Below are 27839 nucleotides of genomic sequence, written 5' to 3' on the forward strand. Positions count from 1 at the left end.
AAAATGGAACAAATGAGTCAAATACGTGTTTGGTAAAGAGCAGCATGTAGGGACTTCACAGCATGCTGCAATAAGAGCTAAGATGAGGAGAGTCTTCTTTTTCTTTCTTTTTTTTTTTTTTTTTTTTTTTTTTTTTTTGGTCTTTTTGCCTTTTCTAGGGACGCTCCTGCGGCATATGGAGGTTCCCAGGCTAGGGGTCAAATCAGAGCTGTAGCCGCCAGCCTACACCAGAACCACAGCAATGTGGGATCAAGCCGTGTCTGCAAACTACACCAGAGCTCACGGCAACGCCAGATCCTTAACCCACTGAGCAAGGCCAGGGACCGAACCCGCAACTTCATGGTTCCTAGTCGGATTCATTAACCACTGAGTCACGACAGGAACTCCAGGATAGTCTTCATTTTTAAAAACTAAAAATGCATTTGAACATTATTTATAACTTAATACATCATATCAAGGTTAAAGCATTATGTTTCATTATTTACTAGAAAGTTTATAATTAACAATGTTCACTTTCCTTGGTTGTGTTCATTTATTGATAAGGGTAACAGATCAGTGTGGCAAATATACGGTCAGAACAAGGTATCCAGACAGATATCACTTAGCCTAACTCTGAGAGGGCCACTTAAAGTCCACACAAGCAATGCTTAATTCTTTTAAAGATATTTGATCTTTTAAAATATTATGAGGATGTTATTAAAGGAGGGATATTCTCTGTTTATCATCTCATTATTTGCATATGTTTAGAGGAAGCATTTTTAGCAGTTCTTAACTTATGATTAGTCTTTTGCCTTAGTATGATATTTGCTATACCCCTGCTCTAAAACTGGGGACAGAACTTCATTAAATTGTTTTAATTTATTCAAAATTATTTCTAGGGCCTCTTGAAACAAAACATTTAACTTATCCTGCAGTGGGAAAAAGGCACATTAGGAACAAATCATGTCCCCAAGCAGCTCACAGTTTAGTTGAAGAGATAACTGAATAAGACAAAGTGCATTGAGAAAAACATGCAGAAAGATTGTTTTATAAAACTTTTGGAAAGAGAGTTGACTAGCAACGGAACATTGAAATTCGGATAGGATGTATGTTCTAAGAAAAAGGCATTCATTCATTCATTCATTCACACACTTATGTTTGGGCCAATTAGTCTATTGGACACTAATTGAGATTTGCCAACTCTATGAGAGAAAATAGAAGAAAAAAAAGTGCAGTAATTTACTTCACCAGTAACCAGAATATAACCAGGCTATGTGGTATAGTTCTGAACTTCTTCATTCCTGCACTATATGGCCAAAAGCGGAAATACCCAGAAACCTAGAATTCAATTAACATGTCCATTGTATTTGTATGTGTGTACATGTATGTATGAGTGTGTGTATAGAAAGGTAGATAATAATACTAGGCTCAGAATGATTTAAGTGGCCAACTGTATAAAGAAGGAACATTTAGAGAATTTTCTGAGTGAAAACTGGAGACAGAGGTTTGGGGAATAAGAGGATTTTGTATGGACGTGGAGATCCATGCCTCACTCCTATGCAAAACCCTTGGCATGTGACAGAGCCTTTGACTGGTTGGGAGAGAGGCTGACCACAGAGAATAAAAGACTTCCATCTCCAAACCTGGATAGGAAACAATGTGGTTTGTATTATCAAAATATCAATGGTAACCAATGTAGATGAAAGAACAGAGAATCCTTCCATAAATTTTTTGCACTAAGCAAGACGCCTCAAATGCTTAAAAGCATCCTAGGAAAGATGAGAAGACCCTTGAAACATGATTAATACTGAGTTTCCTTTTAGCTAGGTAGGTGTGGTCTGGAAATAGATCATTTGTTTTAGATAAATGAATAAATGTAATATTTCTTTATAAGAGCAAAATTTCTATCTACTACATATTCAAATAGTCAACAAGTATGTGTCAAATTCCTACTGTATCAGGCATGGTTCAGGGGAATATATCACTTGAGCTTATATTTGAGTGAGAGGAATATAAATACAATAAAAAAAATTTACTGATAGGTTGCAATAAGTGCTATTAATAAAAATAAGTCAGAGTAAGTAAAATAAAGAATGAACAAGAAAGAACCTGCTATTTTATATAATCTAATCAGAAAAAGCCTATATGTTAAGTAGCATTTAAGCATAGATTCAAATTTTGATGAAGAAATTAGTCCCACAGATATTTGGAGAATGTATGTTCTAGACAACATTAACAGCAAGAACAAAGACCTTGCAGCAAGACGACACTAATGATATTCTGGGAACAGTGGAGCTGATGAAGCCGAAATGGCGAAGACTAGTTATATGTGAGGTCTGAGAGATTGAGACCAGTAATTGACATGGTAAGCCTTTGATATTGCTGAGCACAGGTGGGGCATGACCTAACATTACAAAACAGTCTCTGAAGTTCTGCTGCTACCCATGAAGGGGTAATTGCTATAGGACTTGTATGTAGGACTTGCTTTGACTCCTGCATAAACAAGCAGAAAAGCTAGATAAATTACATGTAGCCATCATTATTAGATATCAGACAATAACCAGTATAAGAAAAGGGAAATAAAGTGAATCCATAATCACTCTGGTTGTTGGCATGTAAGCAATTTCCAGAACTCAGCATAGGATGAGATTTTAAGTTTCAAAAGGATCAATCTGGTAGATTAATGGGATGTCACTCCAATAGTAGGTTACAAGAGGACTGCAACTTCTTTCTTGAGTGTGCACATTTCTCTCTTACTCTCTTAGATTGCTGGCTCTGGGGGAAGTCAGAAGCCATGTCATGAGGTGGCTCTATGGAAAGGCCATGTTGTGAGCAACTGAGTGTGTTCACAGCCACCTGAGTGAGCCTGAAGCAGACCATCCCCCAGTCAAAACTTCTGATGAGACTGCAGCCCCTATTAATAGCTTGACTACAGTCTCATTAGAGACCTTGGATCAGAACCACCCAGTTATGACATTCTCAAAAACTCCTAACCCACAGGAATTGTGAGATAATAAACGTTGTTTAAACATATTTATTTTGGGAGTAATTTTATATGCACTAATAGGTAACTATTACAATATCTGGAATGAAAATTTAACCTGACAGAATTGACAGCAGATTAGACACTTTAAAGGAAGATTCAGGGAAATGAAGACAGAGCAGCAGTAACCCTCTATAATAAAGCATAGAGAGGAAAAGACTGGAAAAGAAATTAAAAGACTCTCAATGATCCATATAACTAAATCAAGCAGGCCTGACAGAGTAGAGGAGGGAACAGAAAAAAATTATTTTAAAAATTAATAGCTAAAAACTTCCCAAATTTTATTAAAACTACAAATTCAGAGAACCAAGAAGCTCAACAAAACCCTAATTAAGATAAATACCAAGAAATTCATGCCATGGTATATTATAGACAAACTGCCATAACCTTGCGATAAAAGGAAAATCACAAAAGTGAGTGACCAGATAAAGACACATTACAAAGGAAAAAAATAAGAATATAGCATGCTTCATCAGAAACTCTGCAAATAAGAAGCAATGAAATTATATGTTTATCATACCAAAAGAAAAAGTCGACCTAAAATTCTATGCCCAGTGAAAATATCTTCTAAAATTAATTTTTCAGACACAATAATTCTGAGAGAATTTTCAGCAGATGTATACACTAGTAAATATTAAAAGAAGTTCGTGAGGCATAAGAAAATGATCTGAGATGAAAAAAAAAAAACAACTTAGTTGTCAGAAGAATGAAGAGTGCTATAAATGGTAAACATGGGGGTATACATAAAAAACTACTCTTCTCCATTTAAAAAAAATTACAGAAGTTAACAAAACAACTACCCTTTGAAAGATACATTTAAGAAAATGAAAGAGCAAGCCAATCATAGACTAGGAGAAAATATTTGCAATACAGGTATTTCTTGAAGGGTTTGTATCCAGAACATATTTTTAAAAGTGGCTCAATTATAAAAAGACCAAAAAGGGGCAAAATATTTGAAGAGAAATTTCACACACAAAAATAGGTGAATGGCCAGAAAGCACACGAAACAATACTCATAATCATTGATCAGCCAGGAAAAACAAATAAAAACCACACTGAGAAATCAGCACACCCCTACTTGAAGGTCTAAAATTTAATAGAGTAACAATATTAAGGTTGGCGAAAATGTGGAATAACTAGACTTCACTTGTTAGTACTATAAAATGGTAAAGCCACTTCGTAAATAATTTATCATTTTCTTAGAAGCTAAACGTACAGTTACCGATCCAGTAATTTTCTTAGATATTTATCAAAGAGAAGTAATAGCTTATGTTTGCAAAAATACTCTGGTACAAATGTTCATACTTGCTTTATGCAAAACAGCCAGAAAGTGGAAGCAATGCAAACATCCACCAACAGGTGAAATGATAAATAAATTGTAATAGATGAATACAATGAAATACTTCTGAGCAATAAAAAAGGAACAAATTTCATTACATGCAAAAACATGGTTAAATTTCAAAAACAATGCTAGTGACAGATTCAAGACACAGAAGACTGCAATCAAGTATATAATTATATACAATTTATAGAAAAGATAAATCTGTAGGGACAGAAAATCAATTTTTTGTTGCTTGAGTATGAGGGTGGGACCAGGGATTGACTACAGAGAGACACAGGGGATGTTTTAAAGTAAGCAAACTATATTTACATGAGTACATTTGGGAATTCCTGTTGTGGCTCAGTGGAAATGAACCTGACTAGTATCCATGAGAACATAGGTTTGATCCCTGGCCTTGCTCATTGGGTTAGTGATCTGGCATTGCTATGAGCTGTAGCATAGGTTGCAGACACATCTTGGATCCTACATTTGCTGTAGCTGTGGCATAGAACAGCAGCTGCAGCTCCAATTTGACCCCTAGCCTGGGAACTTCCATATGTCACAGGTGCAGCCCTAAAAAGCAAAAAAAAAGATATAAATAAATAAAATCAGTACATTTTATTTTATGTAAATTTTACCTGAATAATATAATTTTTCAAAAGGAGATTTTGGCTTCTGTTTAGAGAACAGGCTTGGGGTAGGAGTGCAGGAGAACAGAGGAAGTGGAGAGGCAGGGAGACCAGTTCAAAGACAATAGCAATAATTTAGGGTTGCAATAATCTGGGGAAGATAATAGTGGTTTGGCCTACAATGGTAGCAATGAAGGTGTTAAAAAGTGAGATTCTGGATATATTTCAAAAGGGGAAATGATGAGATTTGTCAGTCAATTGGATTTGGGTCAAATGTGAAAGAAATTTTCATCCTGAAATACAGAAAGGCTTCCCACATAAGGTAAGAGAACTTGGGGAATATCAGGTATAGTGGCTAAAACGAGTTCAGTTTTGGACATGCAAATATGAGATGCTCATTAGACAACTTAGTGGCCATATGAGGAGCTGTGATGTTCATACACACATAATGGGATTCATTAGCACATACACTGTATTTTAAACCACAATTTTGAATGAGATGATCAACAGAGTAAATACAGAGAAAGAAGGGGCCTGAAGATTAAGCCTTGGCAAATTTCATTTTTAAAGTGTGAAAAGAGAAGGAATTCACCAGTAAGAATTAGAAGGAGAACTGAGAAAGTGATGTCTCCTGAGATGAGTGAAAGATATCTAGGAGGGAATGACTAACATTGTCAAATTCTTAGTGTATATATATGCGAGATGATGTCAAAAAGATTGTAACTTAAGAGCAAATTATACCATTACACCGTTTCTCACCTATAAGAATAGCAAACTCTTGAAAGCATGATAATATACTCTGTTGGAGAAGCTGTGGGATAATAGGAGCTGTCATACATACTTTAATGGTAGAAATGCAAATTTCCCCACGGCACATAGCTATGTACTTTCTAGCAAAATTGTGTATGTGTTTCCCCTTCAACTCAGAAAATAACTCTCCCTTGGAGCATGTTCCAAAGATACAGCGACAAAAAAATACAAAAATCTTTATGAAGTAAATAGTTAAGCAGCAAAACAGCAATCTATTTTCTTCTTTTTTATATAGGGATGTCCCATGTAAAAAGAAAGTGACCCAGTCAAATCTCCCTGTAAACCAGATCATGATAAATCTAGTGAAATAATATTTGCTAGCAAGATATTCCTTCTTAGGAGTTCCCGTCGTGGCGCAGTGGTTAACGAATCCGACTAGGAACCATGAGGTTGAGGGTTCGATCCCTGCCCTTGCTCAGTGGGTTAACGATCCAGCACTGCCGTGAGCTGTGGTGTAGGTCACAGACATGGCTCGGATCCTGCGTTGCTGTGGCTCTGGCATAGGCTGGCAGCTACAGCTCCGATTCGACCCCTAGCCTGGGAACCTCCATATGCCGCAGGGGAGCAGCCCAAGAAATGGCAAAAAGACAAAAAAAAAAAAAAAAAAATTCCTTGTCAATGGAATGTTTTCAGTGGCATGTATATGGTTGGTTTAAGATTGCTTATGACATAAAAAAAAAATCCTAGATTTGGATTTATGGGGTATGCTTCCTCAGAAAATGTTACATAAGCAATGCAATAATCTGAATATGAAATGGAGATGTTAACTGACTAAAACATAGCCCCTTTAGGTGTTAAGTCCCATAACTGAAAACATGGGGCCTGTTACCTTTGCCCATTTTTACAGAGGATATTGCCCAAATCCACCTCTCACCAAATTTTATTCAGCCATGCTAAATGAGGACTTTTGGAATTGCTGAATCCTCCTCAGGCATTAACGCTAAGCAATACAAATTCCAGGAAGGCAATAATAGATCACTGCTCTACTTAAGGAAAAAAGTTAAGGTGGAAGTTTTGATTCCCACTGACCCCCCTTTTTAACATCCCTAGCTACCATACAAGGCAGAAGATTCCTGAAGGTAAACAATAGACTGTCAAGGATCAAGCAGGGTGATTCCTCTGATGCCTCCGTTAGACTTAATATGGCGAAAACTGGAGTTTCCGTCGTAGCTCAGTGGTTAACGAATCAGACTAGGAACCATGAGGTTGCGGGTTCAATTGCTGGCCTTGCTCAGTGGGTTGGGGATCCAGCATTGCCATGAGATGTGGTATAGGTCACAGCTGCAGCTGTGACTCTGGCATAGGCTGGTGGCTGCAGCTCTGATTAGACCCCTAGCCTGGGAGCCTCCCTGTGCAGCAGGTGCGGCCTTAGAAAAGACCAAAAAAAAAAAAAAAAAAAAGGCAAAAACTATATAGGAAGTGGGCCTGTTATGCCATTATGCATTCTAACTTAATATCTAACACAATACCTTCTTATCAATTCCAAATTTAGAATCTAGGCAGACACAGTGCATTTTCAAAGAATGGAAATCAGTGTAAACTGACTGTATTGCCACAGTACAAACAGTATATTTTCCAGCATATTACCATAATCTAGTGAGTCAGGACTTAAAGTAAACACCATTAAGAGCAAGTTAATGTATCACATAGATGCTATAATGCTAACTGACTCCTCAGAGGAAAAAAGGTCAAGAGGACTTAAAAACTATAGTCACCTTTATGACAAATAGAGGGTGGGTGATATATCCATCTAAAATGCAAGTCCAGCCCAATTTGAGAAATTCCGGAGCAACCAGAGACATTCCCCAAACTGTGAAAAGTAAAGTTATTATTTTTAACAGACCCTTCCACCAAGCAACAAACTCACAGCTAGGAGGGCTATTTGAGTTTTGGCAAAATCACCTTGCTCCTATAAAGATATTTATAGCACCTATTACAATGTCATCAAAAATATATCTTATTTTAAAGGAATCCTTAGGAACAATTTAAAAAAAAAAAGATTTACACAGGATGGTGGCAGAGGGAGCCCAACTAAGACCTTGTGATTCAACTGTTCAAATTATGCAAGTATATTCATCTCCTAGAATACATATAGATGTGAAGGCTTTGGGAGAAATCAAATGGTGCCACTCAGCAAAGACCTCTTGAATTTGGACTTGAAAACTAACTGAGGCAATTGCTAATTAAAGCCCATCTGAAAGTAGTTGTAGCTTATTACTAGGTCTTGGTCAAACTGGCCCCCACAACAGAAGGGCATCAAATAATTCTGAGGCTAGATATCAATCCTGCCTCAGATGATGTCAGAGAGATACTGAATAGAGAAAAGCAGTATAACAAAGCTTGTTGACCAAGACACGATGCTACATGGAAGAGTGCACTATGTGGGAAGTTTAGGGGGAACACATCAAATACAACAGCAAGTTGCTCAAATGGTCAGTGAGAGAGCCCTGCAAGTATCTCCCTTCCCTACACTGCTCAGTGGTCTAAGCCCTGTGATTCTTTCCTCAGCCAAGCTGCCCAGTTCATTAATGGGAGTTCCTGCCTTGAGGACCATATTACTGTTCAGAAATTGGCAGCTATGTGTCTTGTGACAGAAAAAAACTTGAAGGGAAAAGGAATAGGCAAGTCTGCAAATTTGGCAGAGTTGAGAGTTGCTAGTTTAGCAGTGGGAGAAGAATTAGCTCCTGATCTCAGAGGAGTATTTGGATATTTACAGTCTCTGGGCTGTTTTCAACTGCAAACAGGTCCTAGATCAATAGACAACAGAGGATATCCTTATGGGGCACTCATTAAGGGAATGTCTGTGAGAATTAAGAAGAATTAAAGTGGGTCATATGTATGTTCGCAAAAACATCTAGTTCCCCGCTCTGAAAGGAAACTGGAATGCTAAGGCAGATGCCTTAATCAGATTCCTGAGCTAGTCACCTGGGTTCTTAAACTAGCAAGTATGGAGGTGTGGATACAGCAGCAATCTATGGTTTCTCCAGCAGGGTAAATGTAGCATAATGATGCCTGTAAAGACCTGTACCATAAAATCTGGAACACACCAAATGGGATCCAGAATTTATTGAACAATGGACTCCAGTTACCATCCCTACAATGGGGAACGTGGTATAGGAAAGTCATTTATGCTGAGACGTAATAGAATGATGTTGTAATATTAACTAATACATGGTGTGTCAAACATCACTTTAATACCTCTTCTACAGCTAGGTGGTGTTACAAAGAATTTGTAAATTTATATCTATCTATTGATAGATAAATATAATTAAATAAAAAGCAAGATTTATGTAAACAATGATTCTCCAGGATAAGAAAATATTTTAAGGAAGCTGAATTAAATCTCCTAATAGATAGAACATTTATGGAAACTCATTGACCAGAGAAGGCAGTGAATTTGGCCTTGAAATTTTGTACACTCAACTTAAATAATTTCATCAGCACATTATAAAAAGGTTCAAATAGCTGTGGATAAAGGAAGAAAGAGAGTGAGTTGTGAAAAGAAACTTAAAAGACCTATGAAGCAGTATGGTCATGGTTAAGGTGTTTCACAGAGGGAATTCTTGCCTCTTATTAAAGCTGCTGGCCTGTGATGTGTTTCTCTCTGATTACCAAGGGAACTTTCTCTGGGATAGAAAAAAACACAGGTGTCCCAGTCTAATCTTTTGGTAAACATGCTGATAACTGACTTCTTTAGGCTAAAGATATTTGCTAGTAGGAGTGCCCTTATCTGTGGAATTCTCTTAGTGAGATTACCCCTAGAATCTATGGACTTATAAGGCAAGGCTCTGGGGAAAATGTCACATAAACTCTTTAAAACAGTCTAAATAGGCAGATGTTCGCTATCTAAAATGGAGATGTTTCATAACTTAACCCTCTTGTGCTATGTAAGGCCAGCCACAAATCTCATTTAAAGACTTCTTCTATTACTAGCGGAGTAGATTGTCCAAGGCAGAAAGGAAACCAAGATAGACACACAGATGGATTATATTCCACTCTGATTTGCCTGAGCCTTTTGATTTTATGTCTTTGAAATTATTAGTAAATCTGGATAAGAACCTCTTGTTTATTAGTAAATCTGGATAAGACCCCTTAATTATAAGCCTAATTTGATAGTGAAATTCTTTGTTAGCTCCAGTATGCTAATATTTATACCTTAGATAAGAGGATATAACCATTTATATATCTGTTCTTATATTAAAAATGGAAGCATGAACTACAAATCTTTTTAACGGTTGGTAGGGGAGAAGGTAGAGGTGAGAGAGTACCAGAATAGAGGCCAGACTTCTCTGAGTATATCCTGATTGATTCATAGATTTGAATTGAAACCTCATAATTATTTTAAATTTAAAAAATTCCCAAAGTCTAAGTTCCCATTGTGGCTCAGTGAGTTAAAAACCCGAATAGTATCCATGAGGATGCAGGTTCCATCCCTGCCCTCACTCAGCGGGTTAAGAATCTGATATTGGCATGAGCTGCAGCACAGGTTGCAGGTGTGGCTTGGATCTGGCATTGCTGTGGCTGTGGTATAGGCCAGCAGCTACAGCTCTGTTTTGACCCCTAGCAGGAAACTCCACATGCTGCAAGACCAAAAAAAAAAAAAAAAAAAAAAAAAAAAAGTTCTCAAAGTGAAATGGGAATGAAACCAATGAACCAAACTCTATTGAGTTTGGTAACATAATACACAGAAACTACTTTCAAGTGTCTTTAAACACAGGATTTGGCTGTGTAATTTTGGTGGGATACACTCTAAGGTCAAAAAGAATACCAAAAAAACAAAAATAATCCTACACTCTTTCTAGTAATCATATTGTTATTGATAGCATTAATTTATTCTAAGTCTATGGTGCATATGGTGGGAAAAAGAAAATGAGAAATGTTGAAATCACTGAAAACCAGTTTGGGTCATAACGAGAAAGAGATGTAGAATGTATAAGATTAAATAGGAATTATCAATATGAAACCATGTTGTAACTTTTTAAAAGACTAGAAAAATGTACCCAATGCATCAGCAACAGGCACTCCTAGTGTCCAAATAATGGTGTCTAAATATCATTTGCCACAAAGAGAAACCAAGACTTACTTTAGAAATGACTAGCTCTAGGTCTATAGCAGGCAACATCCAAGATAAACCTGGAACATCTTGCCATACCAGAAAGCAAATAAGCTATTAAAGACTACAGAAATCATGTGAAAAGACTTAGAAATCTGGAGTTCCCATTGTGGCTCAGCAGGTTACAGACCCGACTAATGTCCATGAGGATGTGGGTTCAATCCCTGGCCTCAGTGGGTTAAGGATCTGGTGTTGCCATGAACTGTGGTGTAGGTCTCAGACATGGCTCAGATTCCACATTACTGTGACTGTCGCTGTGGCCAGAAGCTGCAGCTCCAATCTGACCCTAGCCTGGGAACTTCCGTATGCTGCAGGTGTGGCCCTAAAAAGCAAAAAAAAAAAAAAAAAAAAAAAAAAAGACTTAGAAACCAACTTAAAGAGACTCCATTGGCCAAATATGGAACACATTGAACATCAATGATAAAACTGCAATGAATTAATACACAAAAAGTACTTCTAAATTTATGAGCTCAGAAAGATACCTTTAAAAACCTCATTGGTCACTGGAGTTGCTAGAGGACCAAGTATTCAGAAAATATTTAAATCAACGAAAAGAATCAAGCATTTATCTTGTAAAAAACGTGCTTCTTGTATCTGAATCGTTGAATTAGGATATCTTAAGAGCTATGAAATGCAGAAGTACTGGCAAAATTGGATTATCGTTCATGGATTTAGGCAATGTTCATCAGTGGCTTCCAACATCACAAAATGGAGACAACCCCAGACATTATACATCTCCTGAGAGAAGAATACTATAATACCATCTATGAAATATTCTCATCAAAAATTGAACCTGGATATAATCAAGCTTCTAGATTTAATTAACAGAAATACAGGATACAGATGGAAGTATGCGATTACAATTACCAAAATACAGACTGAAAAAAATAATTTTCCTGGTAAATGAGGAAAATATCCAGAGTGGTGTCATAAAGCATTAAGTATTCTCTTGTGCTGGATTTTGCAGTTGTTACTGTGAGACCTATAATACCCACAGTCATTTCATACACAAAAATGAAAGATGTCTTTGGATGAAGATGACCTAAAAGATGGCAGAGCAAGAAAACTGCACATAAATGAAGCTAGAAACCTGATGACTTAGATTGTCAACCTCTACATCAAACTGCCAGAAGTCAGCCATATCTCCTTTTACTCTTTAAGCTTGCTTGAGTTGAGCTTTTAATTATGAACCAAAGCATCCTCATAGATTAGAAAAGGAGCTACTTACTGTGAAAAGGAAGCACTTCCAATGAATATCTTTATAATTTGAGGCCCTATATCTATGGAAGTCCTGTCTGTCTGTCTGTCTACCTATCATCTATCTTGATATATGAATAAAACTGAAGAATAAAATAAAAAGCCATATGTTACTCCTTAGTCTTTAAGATGCATCAGAGACACACTTGAGTGTGAGGTTCCCCTCCAAATCTTCTTCAGTTACTAATCACTGAGTATCTTTTAGATATTAACTAGTTACCCAGATGATAGTACTCAGAACATATTAACTAATTGCCCAGAAGTTACCCAGAAGATAGTAACTAATTACCCAGAATAACCAAAGTGTTCAAAGCCTATGTTTGTAAACACTCTAAATTGATGGATTTTGAACTTTGGTGACTATACCCAAAATAAGAAAAAACTCTTGAAACAATATGTATACACGATAAATGTAATACACTCCTCTATTTTCTCCCCACCCCCTGCCTTTTATGGCCTCACCGTGGCACAAGAAATTCCCTGGCTAGGGGTTCAGCTGCCAGCCTGCACAACAGCCGTGGCAACCACAGATCCTTAACCCACTGAGCAAGGCCGGGATCGAACCCTCATCCTCATGGGCACCATGTTGGGGTCTTAACCCATTGAGCCACAATGGAAACTGCACTCTTCTATCTTCTATTCTATTATTTATGGGTTATAACTGACTACACATATTCTATAATCTGCTCCCTGAAGGATTTGCAACCTGATTTGAAAAGGTATTGATATAAATTAATCTACTTAATTATTTTTAGCAGGAGATGATCCTCTCAGAAAGGAAAATGGATGAATTGTCACTGTTGCAAAGAGTAAAATATTAAGGACAGGAAAGTAGACACTCACTACCTTTAGGTTTTCTTCATGAGCAGACTACAAAATCATTTAGAATAGATTACTGCTAAAGTTTTTCAGTTTCTGATACATGGAAATAAAAGGCTATTATAGTTATTGCAAGTTTACTTAAGGTTGTGAAGTTTGCTTGCCAAAGTTTTCATACCATCTGAAGCTAGTCTTTTGATCGTTGACAAAAATCTAGTTAGAAAAAGCATTTAGTATAGCTGCAGCTTGGGTTTTCTTCTTCTCTGATATTCTACTACTCAGGATAAATCCTAAGTGATGTGCATTCAAAATAGCCACTAGTCCACTACCAAAATACACCTGATACAATGACATTTTTTAGTGTGACAATGGACTGCTGCAATAAATGCTACTTAGAGGGACTGAGGAGAAAAATGTGTTTCTCTTAACAATTGGCTCATTAATAAGGAGTGACTTGGACACTCGCCTTCTCTGTGAATGTACCACAAAAAAGTGAAGGGCTTATTAACTTCTTTCTTCTATGTTATTTTTATTTATAGAATCAGAAAGGAAAAGAACTTAGCTCAGTAGCTCTATTTTGTAGATGAGTAGTTAAGACTCACAGTGGCTGTAGCATAGTTCACAAGTGCCTGATCTCCAGAATAAAACTTCCTGGGTTCAAATCCGTATCTCCTTAGGTGTATGATCTTGGGCAAGATGCTTAATCTCTGAAGCTCTTGGTTTTCTTAACTTTAAAAGTGAGCATTCCAAGATATATGCCTTTTTTTTTTTGAGGTTCTGTCAAAATTAAAGTTTCTGAATGGTTCCTGAAAGACAATAAGTATTAGAAAATTTGATGAAGTGATTTGGACAAAATCAAGCAGTTAGGAGAAAAGCCAGGACTATTGTAGAAATACAGGACCCTCAGTATTTCTATGGTATGCACCAAGGCTAACTACTTGTGGTAGTAATAATCTTTTTTCTTCAGGATATTTTTTTCAAAGTTTGAAAACATACATTTGTATTTAGCACATTTTTTTTTTTTACTGCTTGGAATGCTTCCAGTTATAGTTTGCGTTTATATTTCTGCAAAGATATCTCTTCAAAAGTTGTACTCCAGGCACAGAGTGCCTTAGGGCATTATTAGAAACGTGAGTTTTCAGTGTATTATTGAATCAGAAATACTACTTAACAGATATTTCAGGTGATGGGCTGCCAAAAGAAAATCAGTTTCTACTAAACTCTGCATTCTCTGTGAGTTTTTTAGTATAAGGTAAAAAATTAACAGAAAAACATCAAAGCTCTCACAATAGCCAATGATGTAATTATATATTATTGTAATTCATACAAATGCTAAAGTGAAATATCTTTTGACAGTACTTTCTACTATTTCTCTTTTAAATTACAAATCAGATTTATAAATATCAGGCATAAAATTTACCTATGGATCACAATGTATGAAAACAGTATTTTAATTACTATCATGAAATCAGAAGGTGAAATTTATAGACATCCTCACTTTTCATAGATTAATAACTTCTACTCTTTTATTCTTCATACATGTATTATCCTAGCTCTAGTGATAATCTTTTCACAATTCCTTATATGAAAAATGATAGCTGGTGATAATAAATGCTTAGTCACTTTTTTACAAAATTTCTTCTTATAGAGAAAAATTAGGACAGGAAATGATCAGAAAACAGGTAGTGCTCAATTTTTTTTTTTAGTGCTTATTTATTTTTTTATACTAGAAGATACTCTAGGCTCATATTTTCCCTGATCTGGCCCTAGAATCACCCATTTCTCCAAAGATCCATAGATTCCTTTATTGGAAAACTATATTCAGAGTACCAAGATCTGAGTACCAAGTGTGCTTATTGCTACTGGGGTATCACTGCCTCTAGGCGCTTTCTGAAGACATGCATATATATATTAAAATGTATAAACAAGGGCTGGATCAAGATGGCAGAGGAGTAAAATGTGGAGCTCACCTTCTCCCTCACACATATCAAAAAAAACCATCTACATGTAGAACGATGGCCACAGAACATATACTAAATGCTTGCAGAAGATTTTAAACCTCCAAGAAGGGCAAGACACCTGCCACATAACTGGGTAGAACAAATGGGGAAAAAAAGCAAAAAAGAGAGAGAGAAGAGGGAAGAAAATAAGGAATTGGGACAGGAAGAGGAACTTCAAAGCCTCAAAGAAAAGAGCAGCAGCTGGACTGAGGAGGGCAAAGAAGAAAGAGAGCTGCACAGACCATCATTACCACCACCCTCGGACACCACTGCCTCAGACACTCAGACAGGGGCTGGGCACTGAAACTCAGGCTTCGGAGGTCAGTTCCAGGGAGGGGTTTCGATACAGCCTGAGGGGTTAGGGAATGGTGCACCACAGGCTGGGAAGCAGAGGTCCACAGCTGAGGAGGATCAGAGAAGGCTTGCGCCCAAAGAGAAGCAAGTTGCCTTTGTTGGGGAAGGCAAAGGAAGGAGGGGCAGAACCACCATAAAAATATCTTTCTCTGCATGCACAGCCTCTCGGGCTGCAGTGCACCTCTTGTGTAGGTTACGGGCACTGGGGGAAAACCACTACAGGCATCTCAGACTCCAGAAGTGGGTGTGGCCTGCCACAACTAGGGGCCATAAACAGGAACCATTTATGTCTCCAGTCACCTCTGGGGTCACTGCAGAGGAGGGCACTGCAGCTGAGTACCACTTGTTGCATTCACTCCCTGGGAATGCACACACCACGCTGTTGCTGCTGCCAAAGGCTCTGGACACTGCCTACAGCTCTCTGAGGGTCACTGCCACGTCTCAGGGCCCTGAAACCAGGAGCAGCCTGTACCGCTTCCCTGTGGGTCCTGGCCACTGTCAAGGGCCTGGCACAAGGCACTGGCGACTAGCACAGCCCACTGTCTCCACCTTCCTGGAAGTAAGCTCAGAGCTTACACTGGCACATCCCCCTATCAGGGGATAACAGCCTGCACACACTGAGGAAAGAACAGCAAGCATCTGAACCAAAAGCAGTCCCTACATCAATTAAAAAAAAAAAATAGTAGGTTCTCACAAGCTACCCAGGAGGGCTCAAGCACATAAATAGCTCTCCAAGGCTACAATAAGTTTTCTTCCTCAAACTCACAGAATAAGAAAAATATAAGCAAAATGAAGAAGCTTAGGAACCATTCCCAGTTAGAAGAATGGGAAAATTCACCTGAAGGGCAAACAATAAAACAGAACTCCAAGCTCAAAAAGGAGACAGTAAGGAAATTCTTGTCATGGCTCAGAGGAAACAAATCTGACTAGCATTCATGAGGACACAGGTTCAATCCCTGGTCTTGCTCAGTGGGTTAAGGATCCGGCATGCTGTGAGTAGCGGTGTAGGTCGCAGATACAGCTCAATTCGATGTTGCTGTGGCTGTAGTATAGGCCAGCAGCTGTAGCTAGCCTGGGGACCTCCATGTGCCACAGGTGTGGCCCTAAAAAGACAAAAAAAAAAAGGAGATAGTGAAAATTCTGAAGGAATTAAGAGTAAATATGAAGGAATTTAGAGCAGATATGAATAGTAATGCAGATTACTTTAGAAAGGAACTAGAAAATATAAGAAGGAGCCAAGAAAAATCAGAAAATTAATTTGCAGAGTTGCAAGCTGAGTTAAAGGCATTAAAAAGCACAGTGAGTAATGCAGAGGAAGGAATAAGTGACATGGAAGACAGAATAATGGAAATCACGCAATCAGGAGAGCAGACAGAAAACCAAATGAAAAAACATAAAAGAAATATATGAGATCTATGGGATAATATAAAGCAGGCCAATCTACAAATAACAGGGATTTCAGAAAGCAAAGAAAAAGAAAAGAGAATTGTAAACATATTTGAAGAAATTAGGCTGAAAACTTCCCAAATCTAAAGGAAACAGATATCAAGATACAGGAAGCACAGAGGGCCCCAAACAAGTTGAACCCAAACAGACCCACATCAAGAAATATAAGAATGGCAAAAGTTAAAGATAAGGAGAGGTTTCTAATGAAAGCAAGAGAAAAACAAAGGGTTAATTATAAGGGAACCTCCATAAGACTACCAGCTAATTTCTCTAAAGAAACACTACAGGCCAGAAGAAAGTGTCAAGATACATTCAAAGTTCTAAAAGGGAAAAATTTGCAGCCTAGAATACTCTGCCCAGCATGAATGTCATTTAAAATAGAAGAGAAATAAAGAATTTCTCCAACAAACAAAAACTAAAACAACAGAGCAATACTAAACCCACTCTAAAAGAAATATTAAAAGGTCTCCCTAAATAGGAAAAAGGTAAGAAGATACAGGATGGAGGAAATCACAACTGGAAAGTAATCAGTATACAGATCTAAAGGAAAAAAAAAAAACCTATTTGTAAAAGTGAAAATGAACACAAGGAATGGCAATAGGATAAACATGAAGATATTTAAAAGGACATCAAAATCATATAATGTGAGGAAGGAAAGTAAGAAAATCTATATATTTTTTTTAAAGAATGTTCTTGAGCCTATATGACTATCAAGCTAAAACAAGCAGATATAGGAAAGGATTAACATACTTGAACAACAGGGCAACGATGAATCAAAACCAAAAGATACATTCACAAAGGCAAATTTTACCAAACATACAAAGAAAAGGACACAAGCAAAAAATAAAAGGAAATTATCCAACCAAAATGGAAGGTAACAAAAGAGAAACATAGAATCAACTGGAAAACAAGGTTTAAAATGGCAATAAATACATATTTATCAATAATTATCTTAAATGTCAATGGACTGAATACTCCAGTCAAAAGACATGGAGTAGCAGACTGGATAAAAGAACAAAAGCCTACAATATGCTGCCTAAAAGAAACTCACATTAGGGCAAAGGGCACATGTAATGTGAAAATGAAGGGACAGAAAAAAATGTTTCATGAAAATGGAAATGACAGGAGAGCTGGAGTTACAATACTCATATCAGAGAAAATATACTTTAAAACAAAGGCCATGAAGAAAGACAAAGAAGGATACTATTTAATGATAAAAGGATCAATTCAAGAAGAGGATATTGCACACATCAATACCTAAAGTCAGCAGCAGGAAGTAAATCATAAAGAGCAGAGAGGAAATCAATAAAATACAGATACAAAAAGTCATAGAAAAAAATCAATAAAACCAAGGGATGGTTCGTTGAAAGGGTAAACAAACTGACAAACCTCTAGCCAGACTCACCAAGAAGAGGAGAGAAAGAAACCAAATAAACAAAATAAGAAATGATAAAGGAGAAATCTCAACAGTTACTGGAGAATTACAAAAAAAAAAAATTCTACAAACAATTATGTGCCAACAAATTGACAACCTAGAAGAAATGCACAAACTTCTAGAGACACACAGCCCACCTAAACTGAATCAAGAAGAAATAGATCATTCAAACAGACAGATCACTAGAAATGAAATTGAGTATACAATAAAAACACTCCCTACAAACAAAAGTCCAGGATAAGATGGCCTCAAAGGCAAATTTTACCAAACATACAAAGAACTTATACTCATCCTTCTCAAACTTTTCCAAAAGACTGAAGAAGGAACACTGCCAAATACATTCTATGAAGCCACCATCACCCTAATACCAAAACCAGACAAAGACACTACCAGAAAAGAAAATTAGAGCCCAATAACTTTGATGAATATAGAAACAAATTCCCAACAAAATTTTAGCCAACCAAATTCAACAACACATAAAAAAGATCATCCACCACGACTAAGTGAGTCTCATCCCAAGTTCACAAGGATGGTTCAACATACACAAATCCATCACTGTCATACACCACATTAACAAAAGAAAAGTCTAAAACCATATGATCATTTCAATAGATGCATAAAAGCATTTGAGAAAATCCAACATCCGTTTATGATAAAAACTCTTACCAAAGTGGAGATAGAGGGAACGTACCTAACATGATAAAAGCCATTTATGATGAACTCACAGACAGTATAATACTCAATGGACAAAAAGTGAAAGACTTCCTGCTAAAATCTGGAACAAGACAAGGATGCCCACTCTCACCACTATGTGATTCATCATAGTATGGAAGTCCTAGCCACAGCAATCAGACAAACAAAAGAAATAACTGTTATCCAGTTTGGAAGAGAAGAGGTAAAATTGTCACTCTATGCAGATGACATGATGCTATATATAGAAAACCCTAAAGACTCTGCACAAAAACTACTTGAACCAATCAATGAATTCAGCAAAGTAGCAGGATACAATATTAACATTCAGAAATCAGCTGCATTTCTGTATACTAACAATGAAATATTAGAAAAGGAATATAAAATATAGAATATAATATCTTTTAAAATCTCATCCCCCAAATTAAATACTTTGGGATAACCTAGCCAAAGAGGTGAAATACTTATATGCTGAGAACCATAAAACAATCAAGGTAATTAAGGAGAATTCAAATGGGAAAATATTCCATGCTCCTGGATAGGAAGAATCAATATCATTAAAACGGCCATACCACCCAAAGCAATCTACAGATTCAATGAGATACCTATCAAATTACCCATGACATTTTTCACAGAACTAGACCAAACAATCCAAAAATTTATGTCGAACCACAAGAGACACAGAATTGCCAAAAAAATTTGGGGGGGGGGGAAATAAGCAGGAGGCGTATTGACTTCAGTCAATACTACAAAGCTGCAGTAATCAAGACAGTGTGGTACTGCTACAAAAATAGACACACAGACCAATGAACAGAATAAAGACCCGGAAATAAACCTAGACACCTATGGTCAATTAATCTTCAACAAAGGAGGCAAGAATATCAAATGGGAAAAAGTCTCTTTGACTAGTGGTGCTGGGAAAACTGGACAGCTGCATATAAATCAATGAAACTAGAACATACCCTCACACCATGCACGAAAATGAACTCCAAATGGCTTAAAGACTTAAATATATGACAAGACACCATAAAACTCCTAGAAGAGAATATAAGCTAAACATTCTTTGACATCAACTGTACAAATGTTTTCTTAGGCCAGTAGCCCAAGGGGGATGGACTGGGAGTTTGGGGTTAGTAGATGCAAACTATCTCATTTGGAGTGGATAAGCAATGAGATCCTGCTGTATAGCACAGGAAACTCTATCTAGTCACTTGTGATGGAACATGATGGAGGATAATGTGAGAAAAAGATTTTGTGTGTGTGTGTGTGTGTGTGTATACACATGTATGTATGAATGGGTCACTTTGCTGTACAGCAGAAATTGACAATGTAAATCAAGTATAAATTTTTTTAAAAAGTTAAATAAAATGTATAAACACTTATCTGTAATCTATTCTATTTATCTACCATCTATCTATTTCTACCTACCTATCATCTATATCATCTACCTCTCAATCTATCTCTATCATCTATCTATCTATCTATCTATCTATCTATCTATCTATCTATCTATCTATCTATCTATCTATCTATCTATATCTATATCTATACTAAACGTGAATCATACTGATGTCTCTAACCTTAAACAAGTACCACAGGTTTATCCTAGACTTCCTCCCTTGCTTATTTTGTAAGTAACCTAAATCCTACCTATTTTTGTATTTATCCTCTTATCTTTCAGCCCTAGTATAAACAGTTTCAGAATTGTTAACTGGTACTCACATGACAAATTTACTAACTGGCATACCATGTTTATATACAGTTGTTTTTGCTTTTGTTTCTCTTTAGTCTGTTTTCATTCAAAGTACCATTTTCCTAAGTTACTTAAAAAGCTAATTTTTCTCTATCACTTTCTGTGAGGTTATGTCATACATTTATATTATAAAAAATTTATTATGCCATTCAAAAGAAAAGAAAATGTGTAGTACCTATAAATGATGGTTTAACAAAAATGTGCTCCCCACATATATCTTCAATTAGAATATTCATTATGCAGACATATCCATCTCAAAATGCAAATGCTATTTCTCAGACTCAAGTCCAAAATCCATTGTGTAAATTACCCTAATGAAGTAACTGAGTCAATACCTACAAAAAATAAGCACTTAACAAAGTGAAAATTTTGCTTTGATGAAGACTAATGGAAAAGCTAGGGGTGGTAGAGAGGATTGAAGAATAGAAATTTGAGACAAATAGAAGGAGTGGGGGAACACTTGGGTTTAGGGGCCAGAAGAGGACCTCCAAAAGAATTCTATCTAAAAGTCAATACTTAATGATTATACTATGTAAATAATGTTTGGTCTAAGCACTGCTAGAACTAGAATAAATTAATAGGACATGGATCTCTTCCTTTTTTGTCTACTGTCTGTTTTATCTAGGACACTGAAAGTGGCTTGTGTGACAGGGAAAAAAATTCCTTTTGCAGGTTGCTGAAGTATGAGTTATGATTTTGGGAAAATGAGAACTTTTAAATTTCCTCTATGTAGACTCATTCACCCAGTCAAAATTAACCAGTCCTGGGTCTCCAGTCTATGTTCCAATAAAATATAAGGGTAAAAGACAAAGAGGAGATAGAAGGAGAAAAAAGTGATATGTGAATATGTCTCTACCTTCTTTCTTTCTCTCATTAAAACCAGTGTCACACAGGAAAATATTCTGGGATTTTCCCTACACAGAAAAATTTGAAATATATCCTCTAAAGTGATGAAATCCAATAAACACTTATTGAATTCCCACTATGCACTAGGCTCTGGGTTATTTTGTATAGATAGATGCCCTTCAGAATTAACAAAGAGACGTAAAGATGAATGATTACAATGCAATACACTTTAGCTTGGATTCCCCCAAAAACCAGAGCCTGAAAAACAGTAACATGCCAATCATTAACTTTAGAATGTGATTCTAAAGAATGAAAATGGAGATTTGGGAAAAAGTAAACAGGATAAATACAAGGTTATGTTTTTGAGCTGGTCATTGCTGTATGCAACTGAAGTTTAGTCCCACTGAAGATCCCTGAGGAATTATATGGAATGTACCTCAAACAGTCTGCCCAAAAGATAGAAGAGATGAGTACTTAACCACCAAGTCCTTCCCCATTTGACCTAGAATGGTAATTCCCTCAAACTTGCAGCTGCGCACATGTCAGAATAGCTGAACATATTTCCATAGCTGTCCCTGTAGTTGCAGTATCATAAAAGCACCAAGGCAGAAAGCAAGAGACATGTAGTATAACAGAGGTGAGGAGCTATCAAAGAGCAATATAAGTGGATTTAAAAGCTGACCTGAGAATATGTGAGGTGGGACACAAGAGCTATCAAATACAGTCCACTCTTTGTAGTATTCATAAGCACACATGTTCCATACTGAATCAAATTTATTATGTAGTCTTCAAATTCATGGCCAGCCACCATATAAAGACTTAATACAAAATATCTAGTAGAATAAACTACAGTCTCCACTGCTGCAATTGATTTCACACGTATAACTGACATTTATTTTATACTTCCTCTACCACAAATTCTACATTTCCCTTACATTTGACCAAGCTCCTCTCCTTGGGTCCAGGGAAATAATAAAGATCTTCACCCTCAAAGGATCAATATCCTTAGCTGTCTTACCTTGTCAGGCTGTGGATGCTACAGTTGCCCATTTAAGGTTAAACTTGACACTGAAGCACCAAGAGATGCCCCAATAGATCCCCTAAGGAGGGCATACTCCATTCTGCCTCCATTAAAGTTATAACGCTAGGTATTCATGGGAGCCAGTCAACAGCTCCTTCCAATAACATGTGTTTGCCTGATGAACTACTAGCATAAGGAACCAATTACAACAACTAGGTGGTTTTCATAGCTTCTTGTTCAATGGAACTCTTACGGGTACCATTGTGGAAGGCTTCTCACTTTATCTCCAATCCAGAAAAGCCCATAGTTGCATCATTGTGAGTGATGTAGAGAGTTGCCAATTTCCACCTTCAGGTTCTTGGATCATTGGTTCAGTGCAAATACTATCCCTTAAGAACAGTAGCTGAACCTTCCAGGGAGCTGTCCCGAGCTTGTACTTAGGCCTTTAATAGGACATTTCATCATTCTATTAGGTTGGCTGTTTTCCAAGTGATGCAGTATATGGTAAGGACCAGTAGATTACGTGAGAATGTAACTATTTTTTATAACTCCTATACCTGGTCAGAGGTGACACTAGATAGGATCCCATGTCAGGAAAAGAGACATTCTATAAGTTTTTTCGATGGTGATGCTGGTGGCAAATCCAAGTCTGAAGTAGATGCTGATTTCAACACAGATGAGCTGTTGTGTTTTCAAATAGGAGCCTGAAATAATCACCTTGCTCTCAAGTGACTGGAAAGTCTGCTCAAGGTCTTGGCATTGGTCTAGATTGCTGAGATTTGGGGCAGTCAAGAGTAAGCCACGGAGTTTCCATTGCGGCTCAGTAGTAACAAACTTGACTAGTATTCATGAGGATGTGGGTTTGATCCCTGGCTTTGCTTAGTGGGTTAAGGATCTGGTATTGCCATAAGCTGCAGTGTAGGCTGAAGATGCGGCTTGGATCCCATGTTGCTATGGCTGTGGCATAGACCGGCAGCTGCAGTTCCCATTTGACCCCTAGCCTGAGAACTTCCATATGCCATGGGTACAGCCCTAAAAAGACAAAAAAAAAAAAAAAAAAAAAGAAAAGAAAAAGTAACTAGTTCCAGCATGGTGAGAAAGCATACATGCACACACAGCCTCTAACCCAGCCAACATGGTTACTCTCTTCATGGATTTATTGTGCAGCTCGAGAGTGGCTAAGGACAGAGGCTAGCTGATATCACTGGATAAGTCACTGTGACCACCTCGTTGTTCAGGGCTTCCTCTACAATGGATCTGCTGTGGTAGGAATTAATGTGAAATGTAAAGACCCCCATACCTTGTGCCCAATTCCCTAAGTCATCCTTCCCAAACTTCCTTGCCTTCCAACCTCAAATCTTACCCCAACCAGCCAGCCAAACCATTTTCCAGGGGTCCCTAATATTTGTACCGAAGAGCATTTCCCCAAAACAAAAGTATATGACAAAGTAGACTGCTCACATATCTGTCCACTGGAAGGCTTTCCTTCACTTGTCATTCAGGGACTCTCTTGACTGGGTTTGTAGAGTAGCAACAGTTCACTTACAGCTAGTACCAACCCATGAGCCTTGGTTTTCTCCTTCATTATTTGGTTGTAGGGAACTTCCCATGAGGCCGTGAGTGTGAATTGAGGGAAAGACATCAATGCAATAACGCACAGCATGAATGCAATAATCAAGTAGGTGACATGGGATTCTGGGACTCCTACTCATGCAAATTATGTGTGCCCTTTACACTTGCTCAGACCTGACCCCTTTATACTTGCTCAGACCTGATCCTCTTGGTCTTAGGACTTGGTAAATCTGCTAATACCTATCCATGATAGGTAGCCCTGATCACACAGTCACTACACTGTACCATACCTCTCCCACTGGGGATTTCCAGAGCGCCCCCCCCCCCATATTCTTATTCATCATAGATACCTTCAGCATTATCAGATCTGTCTGTGACCGGGCCACCTGTGCCAGAGCCAAAAGTGCTGCAATTCCCTTTCTTGCTCCTAGGAATAACTTAGGGGCGGGAGGGCATGGGCATTGGAACATACTATGGGATGTTCTTGGCCAGGATTCCCTTGATCACCTGGCCTCCATGTGCTCCATTCTATCAGAGGGCCAAAATGTAATTCAGGTACATTATCATCAGTGTCAGCTCAGTCTCTAAATTCACTGTATTCAATAATACCCAAATGTCTTATCAATCACTTTTCTTCAGACCTCTCTGGGGAATAATCAGGAGGATATTTATTGTGTATTCTTTAGATGACACTGCTGGTTATTTTATCAAGGGATCCAGTTTCTTGTTTAATCAATTATCTCTAGGTCTGAACACTGGATTAGATGTACAGAAAGGGTGACAAATCAAAATGACCTATTCCTTGACTGAAAACAGCCTTCTGCTCACCAGCTCTCAATTATCTTTCTGATATATATTCAAGCTGGTTGGCTACTCCTTTAGGTATAACCTTAGGTACACTTTGGAATATTAACCATATTCATGGATATCTGATACTAATACACCCTGATTGACACTCCTGCCTTGTTGTTCATTATAGAAATTACATTCACATGGCTTCTGTGAATTGGTGTCTCCTCTGATATATTTGAAACTTATGATACTCATGAACACTAAACATCCCAGCTCTGCGGCAACACTACCTACTCAGCCCTGGGCTACAGAGGCTACCTGTATTTACTGAGGGGTCACCACTGGGTTTCTCAAGAATGATGGTGCTTCCCTGTCTACAGTTTCCTCTATTCCATTTCTCTCCTGGTGAACAATCAGATGGTGGGTTCTCCGGTCTCATGCAACATTCTAAATTTATATTCTAACATTCTAACAATATCACATAGCCTTCAACCTTTCTTCAATACTCCGCCAAGGGCAATGTTAGCACTTCTGCCTCATTTACCACAAATCAAAGTCATTAAATCCAAGTTCAAGAGATCACCTCAGCAGCACACCAAGTCAAGTTCCAGGTATCCTTGTCAAAATGTTAAGCCCTAAGTTTAACATCCCATGCAAATAAATTTTTCCCTTTCCAGCCATACATAGAGCCTTCTCTAATAAAATAACTAGATCCACTTCAACATGTGCTTTCCTGCTTCCAGGTCTATATATAGCACTTCTTCCCACAGCATGTACTGACTGTGGCCATTGCCCCTTGAGCTGTGTTGCAATCTGACCCTCATTTTCAGTCTGGTGAAGAGATGGCATATTTTGATACACCTTATTTAAAAGGCATCTGCCTCAGGTGAGGATTTTTGGGGAGTGCCTAGGCGAGTTGAGGACAATTGCTTCAAATGAGGGTAAAGAAGATGATTCTGCCGGCCTGGAGAGTGAAGGAAAATCTGGGGTTCAAGTTGTGCCCAAACGGGCTCATCCATATAAATGTCCTCCTCCTCTTTCCTTATGAAGCTCCTCATTTCAACACAGGACACCTGTGAAAGCTGAGCTTTCAGTCTCCTTTGTAGTATAACTAACTACCTTTACCACTAAATCCCGATCTTGATTTTCCACATCATCTGCCCCCAGCAGTTGGAAATAGGGCTTATTCAAACGTTGACATGCATTTTTCTGATGCTTGCAGTGTGCCTTGAGTTTAGTTGGTAATTTTCTTTTTTCAAGGCTTCTAAAGCCTTTATCAAAAAGCAGTCAGTTCCACCTTCAATAGACTCCACAGTTCCAAAACATTATATTAGACAATTCTGTTAGTGCAATTGTCTAGGTGGGGAGAGAGATTCCTGGTGCTTCCTACTCCACTATCTTCTCAGAATCCCTTCCAAAATATTTTTAATAATGGAAAATTAGCAAATGAAACTATTTCAATGCAGAATGTTTTTTTTTTTTAAAAAAAGCTGTTAACTCCACAGTCCCTATTATCACCACTATTTCTATGCTAAGTGCTATCTATCATTTAAGATGATGTTTGACCTTCATCCGCTATCCAAGCCAGTCTACCACGGTGCAAATCTTAGTAACTGTGTTGTTACACTGTAGTCACCACTACCAACGAGGTCCGTATCACTGAATGCCCCATGAGTGATATAGTTCCTGATTTCCACCCTAACGGGCTACCACTGAGGCCACTTCAGGTAACAAATGACTTAGCCTGGGTTCCCCACAAAGGAGATCTGGGCAAGGGCTTGTAGGTAGGTGGATTCTGTTAAGAAATTTCAACAGGAGTAAGAAATCAGGAGTTGTAAAACAGGAAATGAGAAAAAGGCAATATAAATTGCTATTTGGCCACTGCTGTGAGCAACTGGATTGTGATCCCTTTATGCATTGAGACTGGCTAAGTGGGTTCCTGCAGGTGTTCCACCCAAGCTGAGTCAGCAGTGAAGCCATGAGGCAGGATGCAAGCTGAGGCAGGGTACTCTCAGTTTAATGAGGGCAATTGGTTGCTGGAATAAAATGTTAAGGCTGAGAGGATGGGAGGTGGGTCAGGAGAGATTTCTAATGTTCAGTGGGATAAGTGATATAACAAAGTGATATTAAAATACTATGGAAACCTAAATGGGAAAGAGGAGATGATGCTTGGGCTTTGAGGCCTGGGTAGAAATGTTGAGGGCTTACTGTAATTGCTTCATCACTTGTATTCTTTTTTTTTTTTTCTAAATACCAGATTAATTACACACTATTTTCTTCCCTCAAAGCCTAACATTTTAAAAAGAAGAAAGAAAAGGAGAAAAACTTCAATTTTCCTGTGGCAAACATTTTTTTAATGTCAAAAAAAATACTTAAGGGTTAAAAATAGAAAGTATGTTTCCCTCTGGACTGTGACTTACACTTTACTGGAGTTGGGAAAAAGCATGAGAAAGCACCTGAACACACGCACTGTGTAATCTAGGTGGCGAGAAAAGAGAATCTGTGTGATACTGTACTGAACAATTCACAGCACAGCAAGGAAATGTGTTTATGTATACACTAAACAAAAGAATGATTACTCTTTCATGGTCCTAAAGTTGAAAAACAAGTTTGAAACAGCTATTAACAACATCCACTCTCAAATACTAAGTCTCTATAGGGCTCATTGTTTGTATCTTACTAATGGGCAAATTTTCCAAAATTCTGTGGTTCAACTTCATGCTCCTTTCAAAAGAGAATGATCATATAATGTGTTCTTGCTCACTTGTTATTGGGAGAAGGAAAATACTTCTTACCTAGATAAAAGAAAGTTGAGATGTTTCAAAACATCCAAACAGATAAAAGGAAGATATACGTATTAGATTTTGGAAAGCTCACAAACCACAATATTGAAATTCAAGATTTTTATATGATTTTGATCATATCTAGGATGTCTGTGCTTTACGTTGCTCCTGTATTA

At 37.6% G+C, this 27839-nt stretch overlaps 1 protein-coding gene across 7 annotated transcripts in view; it reads right to left on the reverse strand.

Moving 5' to 3' along the window:
• The window catches only part of C8H4orf33 (chromosome 8 C4orf33 homolog), an 84259-nt gene that overhangs the window by 35113 nt on the left and 21307 nt on the right, over nucleotides 1-27839 (reverse strand). For 5 of the 7 annotated variants that reach the window (XR_002346802.1, XR_002346800.1, XR_002346797.1 and 2 more), the window contains one exon: nucleotides 13574-13777. The exons of the other annotated variants lie outside the window; for them this stretch is intronic. The gene's annotated coding sequence lies outside the window, so the exon portion shown is untranslated. The remainder of the gene's footprint in view (nucleotides 1-13573; nucleotides 13778-27839) is intronic. 7 annotated transcript variants of the gene reach the window in all.

The sequence above is a fragment of the Sus scrofa genome, chromosome 8 (genome assembly GCF_000003025.6).
Source record: "Sus scrofa isolate TJ Tabasco breed Duroc chromosome 8, Sscrofa11.1, whole genome shotgun sequence".
NCBI classification, from domain to species: Eukaryota; Metazoa; Chordata; class Mammalia; order Artiodactyla; family Suidae; genus Sus; species Sus scrofa.